The 26415-nt window shown below is 44.0% G+C and overlaps 1 protein-coding gene across 2 annotated transcripts in view; it reads right to left on the reverse strand.

The window, feature by feature from the left end:
* The window catches only part of SHANK2 (SH3 and multiple ankyrin repeat domains 2), a 734882-nt gene extending 718409 nt beyond the window's left edge, over positions 1 to 16473 (reverse strand). For both annotated transcript variants that reach the window (XM_038764461.1, XM_038764460.1), the window contains exons 1-2: positions 16341 to 16473; positions 14150 to 14236 (exon numbers count right to left, since the gene is read on the reverse strand). The gene's annotated coding sequence lies outside the window, so the exon portion shown is untranslated. The remainder of the gene's footprint in view (positions 1 to 14149; positions 14237 to 16340) is intronic.
* Positions 16474 to 26415: the final 9942 nt, after the last annotated feature.

A 26415-nucleotide genomic window follows, 5' to 3' on the forward strand; every position in this document is an offset into this window, starting at 1 on the left:
GACCTCTCTGCATCCTGAACAGAGACTCCACAGATTTACTCAGCCTTACACGCTAGAGAAGTAGCATGGCTCAGTGGAAAGAGCACCGGCTTGGGAGCCAGAGGTCATGGGTTCTAATCTCAGCTCTGTCTCTTGTCAGCTGTGTGACTTTGAACAAATCACTTAACTTCTCTGTGCCTCAGTTACCTCATCCGTAAAATGGGGATTAAGACTATGAGCCCCACGTGGGACGACATGATCACACCTTGTATCCCCCCAGCACTTAGAACAGTGCTTGGCACATAATAAGCGCTTAACAAACGCCATCATTATTATTATTATTATTACTACTACTTGGGACTCCCATTCATTCATTCAATTGTATTTATTGAGCACTTACTGTATGCAGAGCACTGTACTAAGCACTTGGAAGAGTACAATATAACAATAAACAGGCACATTCCCTACTTATACTCAACCAATTCTTGTAGAGAAACCTGGAGTGGAGTCAGATTCCCCTGAAAATCCCTTCTAAAAGTCAGAAATCAGATCCCAGATGTTTGACATCCTGCCAGACAGCTGGTGAGCCAGTTGCAAACACACTATATTGGCCACAGAGCTCGAATCACCAAGGCACATAATCCTTCCTGCACCTTATAGCTCTGCTAAATTATACTTTGCTCTGGTACAAAGGAGCAAAGAAAGGTTAAGAACAACTAGTGTAATTTACAGACCCACCTGAATTCTGCTCTAGGAATAGAAATACTAATAAAACCTGCATTATTAATGAACTGCCCTTTTCTGAACATGATGACCCTTGTTCTGGGTTAAACTAAGCTGTGATCAAACATTTCTCAGAGACCACAGAACGATTTGAAAGCAAAGATGAAAATCAGGGTAATTGACTTCTCTCTCGCATTGCCCAGCCTGGAGATGACTAGGTGATCATCTAGTTTGGCTTGCAGGGCAGTCAGACAACTCTACATTACCTTCCCACCCATAATTCTCCCCTTTAGTGGTTCTACACCTACGAGAGGGGAGAATGACACAGGTGACTGGCAGCCAGTTCCCTGCCAGCGTGGCTCAGTGGAAAGAGCACAGGCTTGGGAGTCAGAAGTCATGGGTTAGAATATTTACTCAGCCACTTGTCAGTTGTGTGACCTTGGGCAAGCCACTTAACTTCTCTGTGCCTGTTACCTCATCTGTAAAATGGGGATTAAGATTGTGAGCCCCACATGGAACAACCTGATCACCTTGTATAACCCCCATGCTTAGAACAGTGTTTTGCACATAGTAAGCACTTAACAAATACCATCATTATTATTATTACTGTTTAGCTACCAGGAAAGGAGAAATCGATGTGCCCTTCTCTACTAGAGCATTTCTCTTCCCTTTTCCAAGGGCATCTCCACTGGACATGAGAGTCCTCTGCTCTTGGAGGCTATACCCAGCCAACCTTCTCAGCCAACTCCTTCTCCTAATGCTTGAGGATAGAACTACCCAGAGAGCTGCCCTGTATCCTGGGAATGCAGTGGAGGAATAGTTCACATGAGAAAACCCATGGACCACGCATGTCTACCCAGGAAAGTGAAGATCAAGCTCCTCGTGCCCTCAATAATGATGGATTTTTACATGAATACATTTCCATGAAAAACGTTGCATCTCCTTCTGCCTTCACTGTATACTGAATTGCTCAAATTTAGAAATTAGGTGAAGCCAAAAATCAACTTGGAGCCTTTATGGGGCCTAGTCCCAGGTCTAGGCTGAAAAGGTACATATAGAGAGCACAGAGTCTTTTGTTCTAGGGCTCATATATAATCTCAGAAATAAACTAGGACAACTCCAAGAACTACCACATCTCCTCTTCCAAATCTATCTATACACTTGGACAATTCCAAAGGTGGAAATGAAGCTGCCTTTCATAATGATTTCCATATGATAAAGTCAAACACCAGAGATGGTGCCCAACATGATTAGCTTGTATCTATCCCAACATTTAGTACAGTATCTGGCACATAGTAAGGACTTAAATACCGCTAAAAAGTAATTTTTCCATTTGTCTATTTATTCATTAATTTTTTCTATTCTCTTGCATCTATATTTTTCCTCCTGTCTCCCCCATTAATTTGTAAACTTTTCAAGGCCAAGGGCCACATTTTTTATTTTTACTCTTCACTTCCAAATGTTTATCACGGTTCTTTGCTCAAAGCAGGCCTCACTACATACTAATGAAAAAATGAATATACAAAGTCTGCCAAATTGTAAACTATATTATCCAAGGGTCTAAATGCACACAACAGACCGCACTACATGCTGTGAGCCCTCCAGACCCCACCTCATCTTCTTCAAGCCGTACTTCATTCTCCCGCATGCCATGAGAGGAGTTGGCAATGACCTAGTAGTAATACTAGTTACTACTACGTGCTTATTGTACACAGAGCCCCATACTAATTGCTGGGAAATGACAATTATAATAATATTTGTGTTATTTGTTAAGCACTTACTATGTGTCAGGCATTTTACAAGTGAAGTGACTGGGGCACAGAGAAGTGAAGTGACATACCCAAGGTCACATAGCAGACAAGTGGTAGAGCCGGGATAACCCATGTCCTTTTGACTCCCATGCCCTATCCAATACATAGGTGGGAATTAGATAGGGTCCCTTGCCTTCAAGGGGCTCAGAATCTAAGAATAAGAAGGGAGAAGAGACTGGCTACATACACATAATGAGCCATGAAGTAATTAAGTAATAAAACCTAAAAGCCAAGGATGAACAAACAACATAAAAACAAAAATCAGGAAGGGAACACTGTTCCATGCTGACCCTTTTACAGACAAAGTGAGTTAGATCTAAATCCAAAATATTAATAATATTAGTAGACTGCACAAGGAGTCTGTTAATACCGACTTATAAATCATTTCAGTCTGGCCTGAAACTGATAAGAGTTTAATCTTGAAAACCAAAAGGGAGCTGCATGAAGATATCAATCCTTTTTTTAAAAATGGTATTTGTTAAGTGCTTATTTTGTGCCAGGCATTATACACTAAGCAATGGGGTAGATATAAGATAATCAGGTTGGGCACAGCCCATGTCCCTAGATGAGGATCTCAGTCTTAATCCCAATTTTACAGATGAGGTAACTGGCACAGAGAAGTAACATGCCCAAGTTCACACAGCAGACAGTGGCAGAGCCAGGATTAGAGCACAAGTTCTCCGACTCCCAGGCTTGTTAACTTTCCACAAGACCATGCTGCTTCTCTAATAAATAAGATGGTAACTGGGGGCAAGGGAAGAGGGGAGATTGTGTCCTTCAGAGAAAACAAAAAACTGCTATATTTCAAATGGCTTCCCAGGATGCCTAAACAACTGAATGAAAACGAGTGCTCTGGACAAAAAACCTAAGAAAGGGTAAATGGTGACATTGTTTTCTCAAGGACTTGATACATTGTTCTGCACACAGTAGATGTTCAATAAACACTTCTTTAATAGTACTTGTTAAGCTTACTTATTAAGCGCTTACTATGTGTCAGCACTGTAGTAAGTGCAGGGATAAGTACAAAATAATCAGTCCCTATTCTACAGGCAGCTCACAGTCTAAATCTGAAGGAGAATTTAATCCCCATTTTACAGATGAGGCAACTGAAGCACAAAGAAATGATTTACCCACTGTCACACAGAAGACAAGGGTGAAGCCAGGATTAGAACCAGGTCCTCTGACTCACAAGGCCGTGCTCTTCCCACTAGGCCACACTCTTCCCTGCTGACTGATAAGTGATAGAAAAATAATTTCCTTTATAGTAAAATGGAAAGAATTCACTGGTACTTCTAGAGGCATTGAGTTTTATGCTGAATTCAATTTAGGTTCTTGTGTGGCCTTTCAAAAACTCCACTTTATTTAGAGGTTCCTAGCGGTTCGTAGATGATCTGCCTTATCTTCCTGCTTAAGTACCCATCCATTTACTACAGACCATTTTCCAGGTGAAAGGACCATATACTTTGACAAATTTCAGCAGCCTCATCCACCTCTGCTTCAAGGAGTCTTAATACTTCTGACCCTGAGCTTTGTGTAAGAATCTTTAGATACAGCCATAGAATTTCCACCTGCATCAGACAATGTGAAATACCTCCCTCTCTCTAAGACTGTGAGGCTCAAGGGGCAGGGCCTGATCTGATTGAATCATGTCTACCCCAGTGTTCAGGACCTAGTTTGGCACATAAGTAAGCACTTCACAAATACCATGAAAACCACTGTTCATCTGTGATTTTCACAGGGAAAAAATACATTTTTTTCATTTTTATCCCATCCATTGATTATTTACATGAATTATGACATCTCTTTTGTCTTGATTTTCTTAATGGGTCATTTGATGTTTTAAAGCTGTTTTAAGCCTAATGGTGCTCAAAAAGTGAAGACTAACCAAATACATGCACAAAGAGCTAGTATGAATTCATCCTTCAAACTCATTCTCAACTACAAATTTTAAAGGTAAACAAAACAGTTGCTTCTTTTGTAAATCATTGCAACTACTCTTTTAATTGGGAACTAATTTACTGAAGCATGCCTATGCTAAGTTTGATAAGAAGCAATTTAGTCAAGCAAAAAGTATTGGCGTGCCCACAGGGTGCATACAAATTTTAAACATGAGCCCCTACCTTCAGGAAGAAAGGAGATAAAACACAGCCAACAAAAATATGCACAGAGATATACAAGTTACCACTATGTATTAAAGGGAGTCAGGAAGTGAAGGTCAGTCAGTCGATTCTATTTATTGAGTGATTACTGCATGCAGAGCATTGTAGTAAGTGCTTAGGAGAATACAACAATAAACAGACATTCCCTGCTCACAATGAGGAGGTAAGTTGGATGGAAATTCTGATCATATAATGAAGACCTGTGGAAGGAAACGGGGAAAGGAGGTACCTACTCTTAAGTGCAAATGGGAAAGTTATGTTCTCGTACTAAGCTTTTTTTATGGTATTTTATGGTATTTGGTATAATGGTATTTGTTAAGCACTTACTATGTGCCAGGCACTTTTCTAAGCCCTAGGGTAGATACAAGGTAATCAGGTTTGATACAGTTCAAGTCCCACATGGTGCTCACAACCTTAATCCCCATTTTTTCAGATGAAGGAACTGAGGCAGACAAAAGTTAAGTGACTAGTCCAAAGTCACAGAGCAGCAAGTGGTGGAGTGGGATTCCAACCCAGGTCCTTCTGACTCCCAGGGTCCATGCTCTAACCACTAAGCGACACTGCTTCTCAAGCCTGATAGTCCTGACTGAACCTAGTCTATTATTTTCATTAAAGATGAATTGCTTGACTGGAATTCCCAGCAATGTACATGATGACTTTTGGAGGTAACTGGAAAATTAAATCCATTAATAACCTGACCAAATTACAAGTCAGGTTAATGGGGTATTCAGGTAGAAGGTTGTTTTTTTTTTTTTAAAGCATACATCAAGGAAGTAGAAAACCTTTAAGGCAGCCCAAGAAGACATACAAATGGAATTCAGGAAGAGAAAAAAGTCCCAGCCAATTCTACTAAGTCTTTGGTACTGTATATTCTTTTAAAGAAAGCCATGGCGGAGTACCCTTGTTTGAATAGTTTCAATTTGAAATGGTGATTCCCAGAGAAGAAATGGTAGAAACAATACTACATGGCAAATAAATGGACAAGATGACCTGAAAGGTTTCTTTTCTGTTTCATTTGGCATGCAATCAAGTTGTTCTTGATTTCTGAATACTGAGCAAAATGTAGGCTACTGTGGAACACAGATGAATAGACGAACTCTTAAGAATGAAGATAAAGAAAATAGGGTTTATTCTCCATTGTGCCTTGGGAATTGTAAATTTATAATCCTCCATGTCCCACTTCTAATAGTTTTCAAGAGTTCTATTCACAGCTTTCCTTGGCCTCAATAATCTACTGAAAAATTACCGTTTAACCACAGAATGTTTTCCCATCTAAGTTTCCAATACATCCAGTTTCAGTAAAGCATTCCTCTTCTCTATTGAGGAAAAAAATGTAGTCCTAGACCTATACTGTTGCTTTAGTCAATAGTGACATCATATGAGAGCCTTGGAAAGTTTCAGCAATTTATCCCAGGGGTAGCAGGATAGAGCTCACACATGAAAATTTCCCAAAAGTTTGCATACAAGATCCAATCTACAAACTACAGAACATTAACTTCAATGTTTGACTTGGTGGATTAACCAGTTAGGTAGCTTAAAAATATTTTGAATGAGCCCATAAATACACAGTAGAAAAAGGACATGATAAAGGCCTTGTGTACATATAATAGTAACAATTTCATCGTATTCAGTGGCATTTCATCTGATCACCCGAAATTGCAGGGACATTCCAACCAACATAAAGAAGCCCTGCAAAGGGTATAATTATTTTTCAACAGGTTTAGCTTAAGGACATCCTGTTGCAATCAATAATACTTACAGAGTAGCTACTGTGAACCTGGGACTGCACTGAGTGCTTGGAAGAGTACATGGAATTAGTATATAGGAACCTTACCTTCAGGGAGCAAGGATCTGTTGTGGTAAAGAATATTTACATACTCCACCAAATCTAACTCCCAGGAGGTCATTACAAAACTGGTTCAACATCAAATCAATCAAGCAAGCAATCAATGGTATTTATGGAGCATTTGCTGTGTACAGAGCACACAATAAGCACTTGGGAGAGTACAATACAACAGTATTCTAGGCATAATCTCCACCCACAAGAAGTGTACAGTCTAGAGGGGGCTCAGTACACTAAAATAAGTTACAGAGAGGGGAACTGATGGATTGTAAGGATAAGTACATAAGCGTTGTGCACTGGGGTTGAGTATCAAAGTGCTTAAGGGGTGCACAGTCTAGTGCATGGAGGATGTGGAGAGAAGGGTGAATAGGATGAGAAAATGATGGGCTAGTCAAAGAAGGCCTCGAGGAGATGTGATTTAAAATAATAATAAATTATTATGTGCTAAGCACTGTACTGAGCACAATACTGGTAATCAGATAATCAGATTGAACACAGTCTTAGTCCTACATGGGGTTCACAGTCTAAGCAGGCAAGAGAACAGGTATTTAAGCAGCATGATGTAGTGGAAAGAGCATGGGCCTGGGAGTCGGAAGGTCGGGGCTTCTAATCCCGGCTCTGTCACTTGTCTGCTATGTAACCTTGGGCAAGTCACTTCACTTCTCTGGGCCTCAGTTACCTCATCTGTAAAATGGGGATTGAGACTGTGAGCCACACATGGGACAGGGACTGTGTCCAACCCAATCCACTTGTAATAATAATAATGGCATTTGTTACGTGCTTACTATGTACCAGGCACTGTACTAAGTGTTTTGTACAGTGCCTAACGCATAGTAAGTATATGTTGCCCATTTGTACTTCCCAAGCGCTTAGTACAGTGCTCTGCACACAGTAAGTGCTCAATAAATACGATTGATTGAATGAATGAACAAATACCACAATTATTTTTATTCCCCAATTTGTAGATAAGGAAACTGAGGCACAGAGAAGTGAAGTGACTTCCCCAAAGACACACAGCAGACACATGTCAGAGGCAGGATTAGAACCAGGATTAGAATCCCCTTCTAGACTGTGAGCCCGCTGTTGGGTAGGGACCGTCTCTATATGTTACAAACTTGTACTTCCCAAGCGCCTAGTACAGTGCTCTGCACACAGTAAGTGCTCAATAAATACGATTGAATGAATGAACCAGGTCCTCTTGATATCCAGGCAAGTGCTCTTTCCACTAGATCATGCTGTTGAAGGGGTAGGGAGTTCCAAGCCAGAGAGAGGATGTGGGCAAGGGGTCAGCAGCAAGACACATTCATTCATTCATTCATTCAATCAATCAATCGTATACAGAATTTGGTGACTGACAATATGAGGACTGAAAAAGATGAGTGGAGGATAATGGCTGTTAAGGGGATGTGAGACAAGGAGGTTGTGGTCACACTGAGAAGCAGCATGGCTCAGTGGAAAGAGCAAGGGCTTGGGAGTTGGAGGTCATGGGTTCTAATCCCAGCTCTGCCACATGTCTGCTGTGTGACCTTGGGCAAGTCACTTGACTTCTCTAAGCCTCAGTTACCTCATCTGTAAAATGGGGATTAAGACTGTGAGCCCGTGGGACAACCTGATGACCTTGTATCCCCCCAGTGCTTAGAACAGTGCTTTGTACATAGTAAGTGCTTAACAAATACCATTATTATTATTATTATTATTATTATTGTCTACAATAATGGGAAAGTCTGGGAGAGGTCAGGATTTGTGGGACGATGAGGAATTCTGTTCTGGATACGTTAAGCCTGAAGCTTCAGTAGGACATCCAAATAGAGGTGGACTGAAGGCAGGAGGATAAGCAAGGCCGTAAAAAGGCAGATTTGGGAATCATCTGTGTAAAGATGGTAGTTTAGGCCATTGGAGCAAATGAATTCACCAAGAGTATGTATCTAGATGGAGAGGAGAAAGGGACCCAGAAGTGAGCCTTGAGGAACTCTAACAATTAGGGATTAGGAGGCAGAGCGGGAGCCTACTGAAGACAGTGAGAAGCAGCTAGACTGGAGGAGTCCACCAGGAGAAGACAGCGTCAGTGCAGCCAAGATTAGATAGAATTTCCAGAAGGGGTTGGTCTACAATGTCGAAAGCAGATGAGAGATTGGGTGGATAATGATGGAATAGAGGCCATTGGATTTGGTCTCCACATATCAAAAATCCCCACCTCTCATCTCTCTCTCCAGAATGGATAGTCAAAATATTGTATTAAAATGTACCTTCTAATCTTTTTATGGCATTTAAGTGCCTATTATGCACATGCTGGGGTAGATTCAGGTTAATCAGACTGAACACAGCCCCTGACCCACGAGAGACTCCCAGACTTAGAGACAATAATAATATTATTAATTATAGTGATATTTTAAGCACTGTAGTGACAGAAACTGTACTGAGTACTGGGGTAGATACAAGATAATCAGGTTGGACAAAGGGCATGTTCCATATGGGGCTCAGAGTCTTAATCCCCATTTCATAGATGAGGGAACTGAGGTCCAGAGAAGCAAAGTTATTGCCCACGGTTACACAGCAGACAAGTGCTGCTCTTTCCACTAGGCTATGCTGCTTCCCTATTCAGGCAATTTCATTATTCTCTCTAGAAATTTTCAGTAATTGACAATGAATCTGCTCACTCCTATATTCCTGAATGAATTGCCTTCCCTGTCTTTGCTCAAATCAGTCTTTCAGCCCTACTTACGGTGGGCAGAAGAATACACTCAGTTCTGCCCATAATGCATGTTTTCAGTAACTATGATTTAGGGAATTTGGAAAAATTCTTCCAACAGCACGAGCCTGTTTGAGCTCAGGTACAATACGTTATAAGAAACAGCACCAGATCAGGTATTACAGTGAGGTAGGTCTTTAATGTGAGGACATAACCCTCACTTAAGAGGAGAAATGGGTGAATGCCGAGCTAGACCACAAAGCCATTGTTCCTGCCCACTCCAATATCCTATAATTGTGGTATTTGTTAAGTGCTTACCATATGACAGGCACTGTACTAAGCACTGGGGAAGATACAAGATAAACAGATTGGACACAGTCCGAGTCCCACATGAGGCTCACCATCTTAATCCTCATTTTCCAGATGAGGTAACTGATGCACAGGGAAGTTAAGAGACTTGCCCAAGGTCACACAGCAGATGAGTGGCAGAGACTGAATTAGAACCCAGGTCCTTCTGACTCCCGGGCCAGTGTTCACCCAACGAAGTCCTCAAAAAGGGATTTATTGTACGTTTTCCCCAAAATTCTAATACAGTACTCTAGACATAAAAAGCAATCCATAAATACTACTGATACTTTGATGTGGCCTATTTTTTACAATGACTAGTACAGACCTATGGGGAAAACAGGCTGCAAAGGTGAAAACTATGTAATCTCTATGCTGCATGTTTGAGGGAAGATTTTTTTTTTACCTCAGTCTCAGAGGTACAGCCCTGTTCCTAAACATCCCCGTGATGTTTCTTTTCCCTGGATTAACTGTGCTCCGACTTTACCTGTAGGTCATGTTTATTTAAATACATGGAATGGCTTTCACTTCACAACCCTAGGAATGTTAGTGGTGCTGGAGTCCCAGTGCAATACACTTCAAACGATCAGATGTATTTATTGAAGACAGTATTCAGTGTCCAGCCCAGGACTAAAGGCTTAGGAAAATACACCAGAAGTTGCCTTTGTTTCACTCCCCCAACCCTTTCCTGGAATCTTTACCCAACCAGAGCGGGTTTGGATGGACGGGGGCGGGGGGGGGGGGGGGGGGGGGGAGGGTGCATTGTCACTGGGGGAGATATCACTGATGCATGAGCCCCGTTCTGTTCACATCCTCACCTGCACTTTTTAATAGCCTCACCGTGCTGGTGCCATCTAACATGCTAGGAGACACTCTGGGTTTGCACGCACATGCATAACTCCCCTAAATGGGCCCCCCAAGGGCCAGAGACACTTCAGTGTGACTAAATTGGCTGCCTGTTGGACAACTCAGATCCTGTTCCACAAACCTTAACAATAAGTATAGTACTTGTTAAGCACTTACTATGTGCCAGGCACTGTACTAAACTCTGGAGTAGAGACAAGTTAATCAGGTTGGACACAGTCCCTGTCCCACTTGGGGCTCACACTCTTAATCCCCATTTTGCAGATGAGGTAACTGAGGTCCAGAGAAGTTAAGACACTTGCCCAAGGTCACACAGCAGAAATGTGGCAGAGGCAGGATTAGAACCCAGGTCATTCTGATTCCTAGTCCTATGCTCTATTCACTGTCACGATGCTTATAATTATCTGAAAATTAATGATCAGTTGAGCACTTACTCTGTGCTCAGCACTGTGGTTAGCACCTGGGAGAGTTCAATGCAATGGAGTTGGGAGACATGCTCCCTGTCCACAAGGAGTTTATGGTACAATCTTCTAGATAAGCCCCCAGAAAAGGGGTCTTCTTCCATATAAAAGACAAGGAACCTCAAATTCAATCATCCTCCTCTGCAGTAAACAACTCTGACATAAGCCCTCAGCATAGAAACCGATACTTCCAACATCTTGCAGAGCTTCAAGCCTCAGCAAATAATGAACAATGGATTCCATGCAGAATATTTCTGCATCAAGTGTCAAAGGCAAAGTGTTTGTCAATAAATTTACCCAGTTTTACAGCTTCCACCAAATGATGTGTCTAAGATGGCTGGCAGATAATCAACACTGTATCCACAGTGGACACCCACATTCATGTATTCAATAGTATTTGAGTGCTGACCATTTATAAAGCACTGTGTTTAATGCTGGAAAAAAATAGATTGTTAATATTGAAGTCAGAAACTGACATCCCAAAGGTATATAAAATTGTAAACTGGATTTTAATCTAGGTGGTAGGATCATAAAATAAACTGTATGCTCCTTGAGGGCAGGAATTACATCTATCGATAAAATGATAGGCTCCCAAGAGCTTGGTACAGTTTTCTGCACAAAGCGCTCAATAAATACCTCTGATTGATTGATAAGATTTTATGCTATGCCAGCATCTACACTGGTTAATTCTTTTCTATTATAATAATTACAGCATTTACTAACCATTGTCATCTACAAAATTTACCAGACACACAGTGTAGAATCTTGTACAGGACTATAATACTGTGAGGAATTACAATATTCTAGTCCTGGTTCCTGCTCTCTGAGCACCTATGGGGAGACAGAATCAACAACAACAACAAAAAAACTATGAGCACACCATCAGCATTTTTAAGCAGTCCATATTTCCCAGTGACATACAGAGCAGGAGCTATAGGAGGCTGCCTGCCCCTTTCCCTACTGACTAGGTTTTGGAAGAGCTTTGAAGAAGAATGACGACACTTTGGAATATGATTTTTAAACATGATTGCACTGGATATTCACTCCCTTTTTCGAATGGAGAAACTGGGGCAGAGGGAACTTGAGTGATTTGCTTACAGTCACAACACAGTAGTGGAGATGAACCTAAACCCTGAATCCAAGATCTCCTAGTTTGATACTCATTCCCCAAGACTACACCACTTCCCCAGCAGGGGTCAAATTCTCAAGCCACTCACATTCCCAAGAAGATTTTGTCCACTATAATGTGAAACCACTGAAGGTAGTGCAGTGAAAGGGACAGCTCAGGCAGAAGAGGTGTAAAAATCAAATCAGAAAGTTTCAGTCAATTCTGAGCCTTTAAGTCTCCCCAATCCTAAAGCGGTGGAAAAAGAGTGTAGTAAATAAAATGAGGAGATACTTGTGGTCCAAAAGGTCAGCTTTATACCAAAGTAAATACTACACACACACCCCACCACCATACCATTAATGATAGATACACTGCTTAGGAATATGGAGTCTAATGAAGAGAATGATGGATTTCATTCCTGAGACTTCAGTAACTGGAAGCTGGGCAGAGGAAATTATTATAATGCTAGTGGTTTGTGTAGTGCTACTCACACTCATCCTTGCCAGTTCTGTCCCTGCAAATATGTAGATATTATAATAAATAACAGCAGGAAGGGAAGCCATGAGTCCTTTAGGGAAGGACAGGGCTATTTGTTCAGAAGTAAATCTCTATCGCAAACAGAAGACTGAAGCAGCCTTATTTTTTGCTTAAATTGCTTTTTCTTCTTCACATAAAGCATGTCAATCAGTCCTATTTATTAAGTGCTTACTGTGAGCGGAGCACTGTACTAAGCACTTGGGAGAGTACAACAAACAAACCCCTCTCCACAATGAGCTTTCAGTCTAGAGGGGGATACAGACATGAATATAAATTACAGATATGTACATAAATGCTGGGGGGAGGGGAGGGGATGAACAAAAGAGAGCAAGCAGGGTCATGCAGAAGGGAGACGAAAAAAGGAATAAAGGGCTTAGTCAGGAAATAACTTTTGGAGGAGATGTGCCTTCAATAAGGCTTTGAAGGGGGGAAGAAAGTTTTAAAATACCTAGCTGTAGAAAAAAGAACATTTAAAATTATTTTAGGAACTTAAGTTATTTTAAGCCTTCCTTCGAAGTAAAATTTCACAAATAGTAGTTCATCCTGCCCTATGTAAATATCTCATCTCGTGAAAAAAATGGATATTACCATAATAAAATTTGCTATAATTTTCATGATTATTAGATGATTATCTACATCTTTCTCACTATTCCAATTGTAAGAGCTTCTCAGTATAAACTTAGCTCATGTTAAGTTACTCAGAATTACTTGCCATTTCAGTGGTTAAAATTCCATGGCTACTGCTTATTGATGAAATTTTGAAGTCACCCATCATAATGACTTTCCTCTTAATTAGCACACGACTGAACACAAAAACCCTGCAGTCTAATGGAATTATGAGACTAGAAAACGGTAAATTCAGTCAAGACAGAATCTCTGTCCTCAGCTCACCCTGTTGAACTAGGGTTCGCAATTCTTTTAAAGCCCTAGAGACCGCATACCAACATTGTATGTGCTACTCAGCAGGATAAGTTAAAAGTTTCAGCCTTATGGTCACTGAAACTATTAAATTCCCCAATCGAAAGAGGCAGAACACTTCAGATATGATTTCAGTGTCCTTTTTTGAAGATTAGTTTAATTAGCTGATTAACCTCATTAAAGAGTATTACCCATAAACGTATGCTTCACCATAAGGAGGACAGGGGAATATTTAATTTACTACCTCAAATTTCTCTCTGAAAAGGAATATATTTTTGGATCGCCTCTAAGGGACAAACGATCATTACCAGAATAGTTCTCCAAAGCCAGCCAGGTCTAGCGTCCCCGGTCCTCAAACACCTCGTGGAGATGTTGCGTGTTCTCTTTTACACTGCTCTTGACTGCTCTAAAAAACAAGGGTCTCCTATCCCACACACACAATTAGGAAAGATTTTTAAAAATAATGTATTCACTTCTAGCTTGGTTGAATCCAAGGGCCAACAGAAAATGGGCCCACCTAATCAGGACAAGATATCGATGGGCTGGAAAATACCAAGGTCTCCCACCGGATTGTAGTTACAAGTGATTCGTGCCTAGGCAGCGCCTGATCCACGAGGGCCCATAAAGCCCGTGGGAAATTGTCAAAGGGGACAGAAACGGTGGGGCTCGGGGTGAAACATTAAAAGATCAGGTGTATAAATAACGCACTCACCGGTCCCGTTCTTATCAAACACTCAGCATCAGTCGGGCTGCAGATAGTATTTGATCTGGTAAACGATGACTGCTGCCGCCCAGATCCCTAGCAAGTTGGGAAGACACGGAGTCAGAAAACCATTTCCACGGCAGCTAGGAAAACCGATCGGGCTCGTTAACGAAAAAAAAAAAAAGTTAAAAATAAAGATGGATTCCCCAGGAGAAAGTTGCCAGGGAAACTTAAGCCAACCGGCTTCTGCATAATTCACCCGGCCGCTTCTCTCGGCTCACCTGAGGCCGGCGGGGCGGACTCGGCGGGCCTCTGGCAGTGCCCAGCGGCCCCTTCTGGGGACACCAACTTTCTACAAAGCGCTCTGCTCCTGGCCCTCCGGGGCTCAGCAGCGGGGAGAGGAAATCGCGCAGCCGTCATTAATCACCGGGCGCACCCTGTACCCCTTTCGCAATCAATCAATGGTATTTACCGAGCACTTACTCCTTCACACCACGGCACACCCCCAGCCCCTTTCTCAATCGATGCTATTTATTGAGCATTGATTTCTCCCCACCTGATGCACCGTTAGCCCCTTCCCCTGGGGTACCCTCAGCTCTCTGGGCCCCATCCCTGGGATACCCTCGATTCCCTGGGCGCCGCAGACCCTTTATTAATAATAATAATAATAAATTGTGGTATTTGTTAAGCGCTTACCATGTGCTGAGCACTGTTCTAAGCGCTGGGGTAGATACAAGATATTCGGGTTGTCCCAGGTGGGACTTACAGTCTCAATCCCCATTTCACAGATAATAAAAAAGGCATTTATTAAGCGCTTACTATGTGCAAAGCACTGTTCTAAGCGCTGGGGAGGTTACAAGGTGATCAGGTTGTCCCACGGGGTGGGGGGGGGGGGGGGGCTCACAGTCTTCATCCCCATTTTACAGATGAGGGAACTGAGGCCCAGAGAAGCTGTGACTTGCCCAGCGTCCTACAGCTGACAATTGGCGGAGATGGGATTTGAACCCAAATTGCCTCCAAAGCCCGGACTCTTTCCACCGAGCCACGCTGCTTCTCATGAGATGACATCGCTGAGGCACAGAGAAGGTAAGTGACTTACCCAAGGCCACAGAGCCCTTTCCCGTCCCTTAGCATCCCCTCGCCCCTTTATGCCCCTCACCTGGCTCCCTCTCACCCCCTTTTAGAGAAGCAGCGTGGCTCAGTGGAAAGAGCACGGGCTTTGGAGTCAGAGGTCATGGGTTCGAATCCCGACTCCGCCACATCATCATCAATCGTATTTATTGAGCGCCTACTGTGTGCAGAGCACTGTACTAAGCGCTTGGGAAGTACAAGTTGGCAACATATAGAGACAGTCCCATGTCTGCTGTGTGATCTTGGGCAAGTCACTTAACTTCTCTGGGCCTCAGTTCCCTCATCTGTGAAATGGGGATGAAGACTGTGAGCCCCACGTGGGACAACCCGATCACCCTGTATCCTCCCCAGCGCTTAGAACAGTGCTTTGCACATAGTAAGCGCTTAAGAGCAGCAGCGTGGCTCAGTGGGAAAGAGCCCGGGCTTTGGAGTCAGAGGTCATGGGTTCAAACCCCGGCCCCGCCACTTGTCAGCTGGGTGATCTGGGGCAAGTCACTTACCTTCTCTGTGCCTCGGTTCCCTCATCTGTAAAATGGGGATGAAGACTGCGAGCCCCGCGTGGGACAACCTCATCACCTTGTATCCCCCCCGAGCGCTTAAAACAGTGCTTTGCACATAGTAAGCGCTTAATCATCAATCGTATTTATTGAGCGCTTACTATGTGCAGAGCACTGTACTAAGCGCTTGGGAAGTACAAATTGGCAACATACAGAGACAGTCCCTACCCAACAGTGGGCTCACAGTCTAAAAGGGGGAGACGGAGAACAAAACCAAACATACTAACAAAATAAAATAAATAGAATGGATATGTACAAATAAAATAGAGTAAAAAAATGCTATTATTATTAAGTGCCAGTTATTATTATTATTATTTTAGACTGTGAGCCCTCTGTTGGGTAGGGACTGTCTCTATATGGTGCCAACTTGTACTTCCCAAGCGCTTAGTACAGTGCTCTGCACACAGTAGGAGCTCAATACATAGGATTGATTGATTATGTCGCGCACCTGTTGGTCCCTCCCCGCCTCCCTTCCCCCCCCGCCCAGTGGCCCGCAGGTGGCTCCCCGTTACCCCCTTAGGCTCCGCGGCTGTGGCCTTCAGGTGGGCGCTCCCCTGGCTCCGGACTCCCCTAACGGGGGGCTGCGCGGTGGGGCGCAACGCGGTCGGCGAGGTTGCAGTTGCCCCGAGGCTCCGGCCGCCAGATCTACCGTTGGGACGGCGGAATGGGAGCAGACGGTCCGGAGCCCACCCTCCTCTCCGGACGCCCGGCGCAACTTGCGCAGGGTCCGGCCCTTCGGGGCGGCCAAGAAGGAGCCGCCGCCTCCGCGTCCGCGAGCCCGGCCGGGCTGAGCCGCCGCCGTCCCCGCCAAAGCGCCACCTGGCGTCCGCTCTTCCCGGGGCCGCTCCGCGCCCAGCCCGCGGACGCCTCCGCCGTCACTGAGCCCCCCCGCGGAGAGTTGACGGGAGTCCGCAGGTTCCCCAGTGTGCGAGAAATCAATCAATCAATGGTATTTATTGAGACCCCACTGTTGGGTAGGGACTGTCTCTCTATGTTGCCAATTTGTACCTCCCAAGCGCTTAGTACAGTGCTCTGCATACAGTAAGCGCCCAATAAATACGATTGATGATGATGATGATTGAGCGCTTACTGTGTGCAGAGCACTGTACTAAGCGCTTAGGTAGTACAAGTTGGCAACATAGAGAGACAGTCCCTACCCAACAGTGGGCTCACAGTCTAAAATCAATCAATCTATCGTATTTATTGAGTGCTTACTGTGTGCAGAGCACTGTACTAAGCGCTTGGGAAGTACAAGTTGGCAACATAGAGAGCCAGTCCCTACCCAACAGTGGGGTCACCGTCTAGAAAGGGGAGGCAGAGAACAAAACCAAACATACTAACAAAATAAAATTAATAGACTAGATATGTACAAGTAAAATAGAGTAATAAATATGTACAAACACATACATATATACAGGTGCTGTGGGGAAGGGAAGGAGGTAAGATGGGGGTGGAGGGGGGGCAAGGGGGAGAGGAAGGAAGGGGCTCAGTCAGTCAGAGAAATATAATCAATCAATCGTATTTATTGAGCGTTTACTGTGTGCAGAGCACTGTACTAAGCGCTTGGGAAGTACAAGTTGGCAACATAGAGAGACAGTCCCTACCCAACAGTGGGGTCACCGTCTAAAAAGGGAGGCAGAACAAAACCAAACATACTAACAAAATAAAATTAATAGAGTAGATGTGTATAAGTAAAATAAATAGAGTAATAAATACGTACAAACATATATACATATATACAGGTGCTGTGGGGAAGGGAAGGAGGTAAGATGGGGGGATGGAGAGGGGGACGAGGGGGAGAGGAAGGAAGGGGCTCAGTCTGTCAGGCAGTCAGAGAAATATAATCAATCAATCAATCGTATTTATTGAGCGCTTACTGTGTGCAGAGCACTGTACTAAGCGCTTGGGAAGTACAAGTTGGCAACATAGAGAGACAGTCCCTACCCAACAGTGAGGTCACCGTCTAAAAGGGGGAGGCAGAGAACAAAACCAAACATACTAACAAAATAAAATTAATAGACTAGAGAGGTACAAGTAAAATAAATAGAGTAATAAATACGTACAAACATATACATATATACATGTGCTGTGGGGAAGGGAAGGAGGTAAGATGGGGGGGATGGAGAGGGGGACGAGGGGGAGAGGAAGGAAGGGGCTCAGTCTGTCAGTCAGAGAAATATAATCAATCAATCGTATTTATTGAGCGCTTACTGTGTGCAGAGCACTGTACTAAGCGCTTGGGAAGTGCAAATTGGCAACATATAGAGACAGTCCCTACCCAACAGTGGGGTCACAGTCTAAAAGGGGGAGGCAGAGAACAAAACCAAACATACTAACAAAATAAAATTAATAGAGTAGATATGTACAAGTAAAATAGAGTAATAAATATGTACAAACATATATACATATATACAGGTACTGTGGGGAAGGGAAGGAGGTAAGATGGAGGGGATGGAGAGGGGGACGAGGGGGAGAGGAAGGAAGGGGCTCAGTCTGTCGGTCAGTCAGAGAAATATAATCCATCAATCAATCGTATTTATGAGCGCTTACTCTATGCAGAGCACTGTACTAAGCGCTTGGGAAGTACAAGTTGGCAACATAGAGAGACAGTCCCTACCCAACAGTGGGGTCACAGTCTAAAAGGGGGAGGCAGAGAACAAAGCCAAACATACTAACAAAATAAAATTAATAGAATAGATATGTACAAGTAAAATAAATAAATACAGTAATAAATGAGCCCACTGCTGGGTAGGGACTGTCTCTATATGTTGCCAACTTGTACTTCCCAAGCGCTTAGTACAGTGCTCTGCACACAGTAAGCGCTCAATAAATACGATTGATGATGATGAGGATATACAGGTGCTGTGGGGAAGGGAAGGAGGTAAGACGGGGGGATGGGGAGGGGGACGAGGGGGAGAGGAAGGAAGGGGCTCAGTCGGTCAATAATATAATCAATCAATCAATCGTATTTATTGAGCGCTTACTGTGTGCAGAGCACTGTACTAAGCGCTCGGGAAGTACAAGTTGGCAAAATAGAGAGACAGTCCCTACCCAACAGTGGGGTCACCGCCTAAAAAGGGGAGGCAGAGAACAAAACCAAACATACTAACAAAATAAAATTAATAGAATAGATATGTACAAGTAAAATAAATAAATAGAGTAATAAATATGTACAAACATATATACATATATACAGGTGCTGTGGGGAAGGGAAGGAGGTAAGATGGGGGGATGGAGAGGGGGACGAGGAGGAGAGGAAGGAAGGGGCTCAGTCTGTCAGTCAGAGAAATATAATCAATCAATCAATCGTATTTATTGAGCGCTTACAGTGTGCAGAGCACTGTACTAAGCGCTTGGGAAGTACAAGTTGGCAACATAGAGAGACAGTCCCTACCCAACAGTGGGGTCACAGTCTAAAAGGGGGAGGCAGAGAACAAAACCAAACATACTAACAAAATAAAATTAATAGAGTAGATATGTACAAGTAAAATAGAGTAATAAATATGTACAAACATATATACATATATACAGGTGCTGTGGGGAAGGGAAGGAGGTAAGATGGGGGGATGGAGAGGGGGACGAGGGGGAGAGGAAGGAAGGAGCTCAGTCTGTCAGTCAGTCAGAGAAATATAATCAATCAATCGTATTTATTGAGCGCTTACTGTGTGCAGAGCACTGTACTAAGCGCTTGGGAAGTACAAGTTGGCAACATATAAAGACAGTCCCTACCCAACAGTGGGGTCACAGTCTAAAAGGGGGAGGCAGAGAATAAAACCAAACATACTAACAAAATAAAATTAATAGACTAGATATGTACAAGTAAAATAGAGTAATAAATATGTACAAACATATATACATATATACAGGTGCTGTGGGGAAGGGAAGGAGGTAAGATGGGGGATGGAGAGGGGGACGAGGAGGAGAGGAAGGAAGGGGCTCAGTCTGTCAGTCAGTCAGAGAAATATAATCAATCAATCATATTTATTGAGTGCTTACTGTGTGCAGAGCACTGTACTAAGCGCTTGGGAAGTACAAGTTGGCAACATATAGAGACAGTCCCTACCCAACAGTGGGCTCAATAGATAAGCTCCCCGTGGGCAGGGAACGGGGCCCTGCCTACCTGTTTAGGGAAGAAGCAGCGTGGCTCAGTGGAGAAGAGCCCGGGGTTTGGAGTCAGAGGTCATGGGTTCAAACCCCGGCTCTGCCAATTGTCAGCTGTGTGACTTTGGGCAAGTCACTTAACTTCTCTGGGCCTCAGTTCCCTCATCTGTAAAATGGGGATTGAGACTGTGAGCCCCACGTGGGACAACCTGATCACCTTGTAACATCCCCAGTGCTTAGAACAGTGCTTTGCACATAGTAAGCGCTTAATAAATGCCATCATTATCATTAAGAGTGGCTCAGTGGAAAGAACACGGGCTTTGGAGTCAGAGGTCATGGGTTCATTCATTCATTCAATCGTATTTATTGAGCGCTTACTGTGTGCAGAGCACTGTACTAAGTGCTTGGGTAGTACAAGTTGGCAACATATAGAGACGGTCCCTACCCAACAGTGGCCTCACAGTCTAGATGGCCAACAGTGGGCTCACAGTCTAGAAGGGGGAGAATCCCCCCTTCTAATCCCATCTCCGCCGATTGTCAGCTGTGTGACGCTGGATAAGTCACGTAACTTCTCTGTGCCTGTTACCTCATCTGTAAAATGGGGATTAAGACCGTGAGCCCCCCGTGGGACAACCTGATCACCTTGTAACCTCCCCAGCACTTAGAACAGTGCTTGGCACATAGTAAGCGCTTAATAAATGTCATTATTATTATTACCAACTCTGTTCTACTCTACTCTCCCCAGCGCTTCGTACAGCTCTCCGCACACGGTAAATGATCAAAGACTACCATTGATTTATAGGGGGAACGTTAATGGAAGTTCCCGGATCCCACTCCGGGATCCTCCTCCAGTTCCCTATGAAGGAGTCCCATGTGGGTCAATCTGATTACCTTGTATCTCCCCCAGCACTTAGAACAGTGCTTGGCACATTGTAAGTGCTTAACAAATCCCATCATCATTATTATTAATCGTATTAATCGAATGTCTACTGTGTTCTACTATGCGCTTGGGAGAATACTATAACTACAACTACATATATACTATACTATAACATCAAACACATTCTTCTAGACTGTGAGCCCGCTGTTGGGTAGGGATTGTCTCTGTTGCCGAATTGTACTTTCCAAGCGCTTAGTACAGTGCTCTGCACACAGTAAGCACTCAATAAATACGATTGAATGGATGGATTCCCTGCCCACGACACGCTCACAGTCTAGAGTTTTGCAGGGGAGCAACGGGGGAGGAGAGAGAAGAACTTTGCTTTGCACCTGGGGGAAGAGCAGAATTTTGCAGCAGCATGAGCTGGTGGCAAGGGCACGGGCTTGGGAGTCAGGGGACATGGGTTCTAATCCCGCCTCCGCCACTTGTCTGCTGCGTGACCTTGGGCAAATCATCTCACTTCTCTGTGCCTCAGTTAAGACCGTGAGCCCCACAAAGGACAACCTGCTTACCTTGTATCTACCAGCACTTAGAACAGTGCTTGGCAAGTAGTAAGCACTTAACAATGACTATTATTATTATTATTAGTGCCCTGCTCTGCCCCCTATTTGCTCTCTTTTCCACCCATTTCTGGCGAGGGAGGCCCGGGGGTGAGAGGGGACCCCACTCCAAGGCGCTCAGCCCGGGTGGGAGGCGCTGGGACCCTGGGAGAGAAATCTCGGGGGGCTTTGTGGGGGCTTATGGCCACTCCACCTCTTCGCCGACCCTAGAGTTGCAGCTCTAGGAGTGTGCCACTGTCGACGCCTAGGGGCTCGTTGACCCTCCTGGCCTTCTGCCACAATTCATTCATTCATTCTTTCATTCAATCGTATTTATTGAGCGCTTCCTGTGTGCAGAGTACTGTCCTAAGCGCTTGGGACAGTACAACACAGCAATAGAGAGACAATCCCCACCCCCAACGAGCTCACAGTCTAGTCCATCGCCGTCAGAACCAACTCTTGGAGCACGTTGGCCATCCCAGCCGGCCCCCTTACCTGCATAGGGACTGGCTGGTCCCTGGCTCCCGCTGCTCGCAGCCATCCCCGCCCCACAAAAGGTGTGGGTCCCCAGCCACAAACCGCAGGACCCTTGGGCCGGGACTGTGCAGATCGTGCAGGAGAGCCGCTTCCCACGGGACAGATCCCACTCCTTCTCCCTCCACCCCACCTCCCCTCCCTTCCTTCCGCCCCACTCTTCCCTTCCTCCCTCCTCCCCGGTGCCCAGCTGGCAGCTCTGCCTGGAGAGGGGGCAGCTAAACACGCGTGGATCATGCACTGACCAGGATCTGGCAAGGGTGAACTGTTGAGAGCAGGAAAAATGAGTGGGGGGCTTCGCCTCCCTCATTCTTCTCTTTCCGCACAGCTCCTCTGGGCCCTTGGGCCCCGAGAGGACCAACCTTCCCCTGAGATGAGCCTGTTTGCCTGAAACTCCTGCTTTTAGCCTTGCGTGTCCCAACCAACCCTACTCCCTCCCAGCCGCCCACGCACCTCTTAGCCACTTGATCCCTAGGTGGATTCGGTGTGTTCACCGGCCCGGGGGCCTGGAACTCTGTGAGGCTGCTCTTCGACCCTGCGTGGGTTGCCCAATAAGGATTATCCCGAATACATCAGAGCTCTCCTCTGCCCTAATAAACCATTTTATTTGAATGGGATGCAGAAAGAGCAGACTGCACAGCGAACAAGATTTGCAGAGCCAGGGTAATGCCAAAGTAATATGCCAACATCTGCTTCCTATAACAATTTTTCTAAAGCCTTTCATTAAAATATGTCAAAAAAAGGGAATTTGCAATGTCTTCATCTAATGTAACCCTGGGAAAGAGAAGGAAAACTCTTCATATGGGGAAATAGTTTTGTTTGAAGATCTTCAGCAATTCCTCCATTTGCAAGGCGCTCGTTTGCCAAAGGTTCTACTTTAATCCATAGGTTCACTCCACGCACTCTTATTTGACACCATGACCTTTTTGTGCTCTGATTTATTAAATCATTAAGTTACTGGGATTTTCTGGAACTAATATAACACATTTCCCCCACCAAACTTTCTGTATACTTCCGAACAAGACATTGTGCCCAGTTTTCCATCTCCCAAGGGTAGCCCAACATGCCATGAGCTGTAATTCCATAATGCTTGCTGTAGGCAGAGAATGTGGGAAACAACCTAGTGGATAGAGCACATGCCTGGGAATAGAAGGACCTGGGTTTTAATTCCGGCTCTACCACTTGTCTGCAGTGTGATGTTGGGCAAATAGCTTCACTTCTCTGTACCCTCAGTAACCTGATATATAAAATAGGGATTAGAACTGCGAGCCCCATGTGGGACATTGGAAACAGTCCAATGATTGGCTGTGTCCAACCAAATGAACTTGTATCTACCCCCAGTGCTTAGTACAGGGCCTAGCACATGGTAAGCACTTAAATACCATAAAAAGTGTCTACAGATTCTGTTATACTCTCCCAAGCACTTAGTACACTGCGCTGCACAGAATGTAATCAATTAATACGATTGATTTGATCTGTACTGTGAGCCCGTTGTTGGGCAGGGACTGTCTCTGTTGCTGAAGTGTACTTTCCAAGTGCTTGTACAGTGCTCTGCACACAGTAAGAGCTCAGTAAATACAATTGAATAAATGGATAAAAGGTGCAATATCTTAGCAAAACACTACATCGTAATATGTTGGACTTTATTTTACCCAGTGTCTACGCAACACCCTGGGAGAATTTTGGTACTTAGTAGAGAGCCCTTTTCAGGCTGAACTTAGAAAACTCAAGCTAATTCAATTGATTCCAGTCAAGATCCAGCCTGCCCAAACAGAGCCTAGGGGCCACAGATGTGCCCAAGAATTAATCGTATTTAGTGCACGCTGACTATAAGCAAAGCACTAAACTAAGCACTTGGGAAAGTAAAAATAACAAGAGTTGGTAGACATGCACCCTGCCTACAATGAGCTTACAGTCTAGAGGGAAAGATGGATATTGATATAAATAAATTACAGATATATACATAAGTATAAGTGGGTAGGGACCATCTCTATATGTTGCCAACTTGTACTTCCCAAGAGCTTAGTACAGTGCTCTGCACACAGTTAGTGCTCAATAAATACGATTGAATGAATGAATGAAGTGCTGTGGGGCTGACAGGTGAATAAAGGGTGCAAATCCAAGTGCAAGGGTGACGCAGAAGGGGGTGGGAGAAGAGAAATTGAGGGTTTAGTTGGGGAAGGCCTCTTGGAGGGTATGTGCTTTAAATAAGTCTTTGAAGGTGGGGAAAGTGAACATCTGTCAGATATGAAGAGGGAGGGCATTCCAGGCCAGAGGCCAGATATAGGCAAAGAGTCGGTGGTGAGACAGACAAGACCAAGCTTCAGTGAGTAGGTTGGTATTAGAATATCAAAGTATGATGGTTGGGTTTCAGTAGGAAATCAGGGAGGTAAAGTAGGATGGGACAAGGTAATTGAGGACTTTAAAGCCAAAGGTAAGGAGCATCTGTTTGATGCAGAGGTGGATGGACAACCACTGGAGGTTCCTAAGGAGTAGAATGACATGGACTGAACATTTTTGTAGAAAAGTGATCTGGGCAGCAGAATGAAATACAGACCAAAGTGGGGAGAGACAGGAAACAGGAAGGTCAGCAAAGAGGCTGATGCAGTAAACAATCAATTATATTTACTGAGAGCTTACTGTGTGCAGAGCACTGTACTAAGAGCTTGGGAAAATACACTAAAACAGAGTTGGTAGACACATTCCCTTCTCACAGCGAGCTCATAGTCTAGAGGGGAAATAGGAAATTAGGCAGGGTAGGATAAGTGCTTGGACTAACATGGAGCAGTTTTGATGGAGAAGAAAGGGTGGATTTTAACCATGTTGTGAAGGTGAACTAACAGGATTCGGTGACATCAAATATGAAGGTTGAATGAGAAAGATGAGTCGAGGATAACACCAAGGTTATGGGCTTTGTGAGATGAGGGGGATGGTGATGCTGTCACAGTGATGGGAAAGTCATGGGGGAGATATGGTTTGGGTGGGGAGATGATGTTTGGACATTAAGGTGTCGACTGGACATCCAAGTAGAGATGTCCTGAAGGCAGGAGGAAATATGAGATTGCAGAGAAGGAAAGAGATCAGGGTTGGAGATAGAGAGCAAGCACTGCTGTGAAAGCTGCATTTTCACTAGGAGGGTTGCCCTAATGTGATGCTGGAAATGTCAGCAGCCCATTGAAACAGCTGTAAAACTGCAGTGCCCAGCAGCTTGCCCACAGCCTTCCAGTTCTCCACTCTTATCCCAGCCCAAAAGCCAATAGGAGAGAGGGAAAGGAGCAGAACGTTGTAAGGACTTTGGCCAATTGACCCATGATCTTGGAGCCTCAAGAACCCTAAGGCTGACGTTTGCAAGGTTTCCAGGTCACAGCTACTAGGGGAACTTTTGGGACCCAGAAGTTCTAGAAGCCTCAATGAGTATTTTTTTACACCTCAGTTACTTCCTGGGAGACTAGGACTCAGGAGAGATATAAGTAGAATGATGTCATATGCATCCAGAAATCCCTTTCTAATGCAGTTTTCCAGGATACAACAGATTAAGCTGTATTCCTTCAAAAAAGAAAAATATAAATTCTATGGTAAAACACTGGATCTGCATGAAAGGCTTACCCTGGAAGGTGCTCTCAACATACCAAGGACGAAGTTAAATATTTGCTCTAGATAAGTGCTTTCTGCTTGCATAATTGTCCCCTATTTCAAAGAAATAAAAAAAGCACTTTAGCAAAAGCCCTCAGAGGTATTTAGAGGAATGAATGCTTAACAATGTACCAGGAATAATGTAACCAGTGCCAGAAATGGGAAGTATGAAATGCTGATGTGTATTGCAGGAATTTAGTAAAAAGTGGATTTTTGGAGTAGTTGATTGAAATTTGTTTTTTAAATGGAAATGGAGAGCAGAAAAAGGAGAGCATATGGCTTACTATCACTACCACTGCACTCAGAGTTCCAGTGGTAGTAAAACAAATGGGTTGGATCCTGAACTAGTGTAAAAGGCACTTTGACACTTTGCTGCCAACAACCTAAAGCTAAAAATCTCTCTTATGAGAGATGCTCTTGTGTGCTATGGATTCAAAGCAATCATTAATAATGCTATTAGGCTCTCTTTGAAGAGAGCCAGAGCTCAATACTCAAAGAGGAAAATACAGCTTTTCTGGAGCACTAATGAGAACTAATATCATTTGCCCAGAAAGGTGAATTCACCTTACCCAAGTGAGTGGCATCCTCCCAGGGAGTAACTATTTGCTTTATCATAGGTCTAATTATTACTGTTTAATAGACAAAGAATATTCATAAAAACCAAATCAGGCTGCTACTTTTTCCTTGAACATTTTCCCTTTCTTATCATAGCTTTTCATCAGCTGGATTTACTGAGCACCAACAGCCCTAGGGTTTTGGAACCACAAAGTAGAAGAAAAGCATAAACCTTCTATCAGGCTTACAATCTGATGAAGTGCTAAGACATTACTCACCATACAT

The sequence above is a fragment of the Tachyglossus aculeatus genome, chromosome 22, assembly GCF_015852505.1.
Source record: "Tachyglossus aculeatus isolate mTacAcu1 chromosome 22, mTacAcu1.pri, whole genome shotgun sequence".
Lineage (NCBI taxonomy): Eukaryota > Metazoa > Chordata > Mammalia > Monotremata > Tachyglossidae > Tachyglossus > Tachyglossus aculeatus.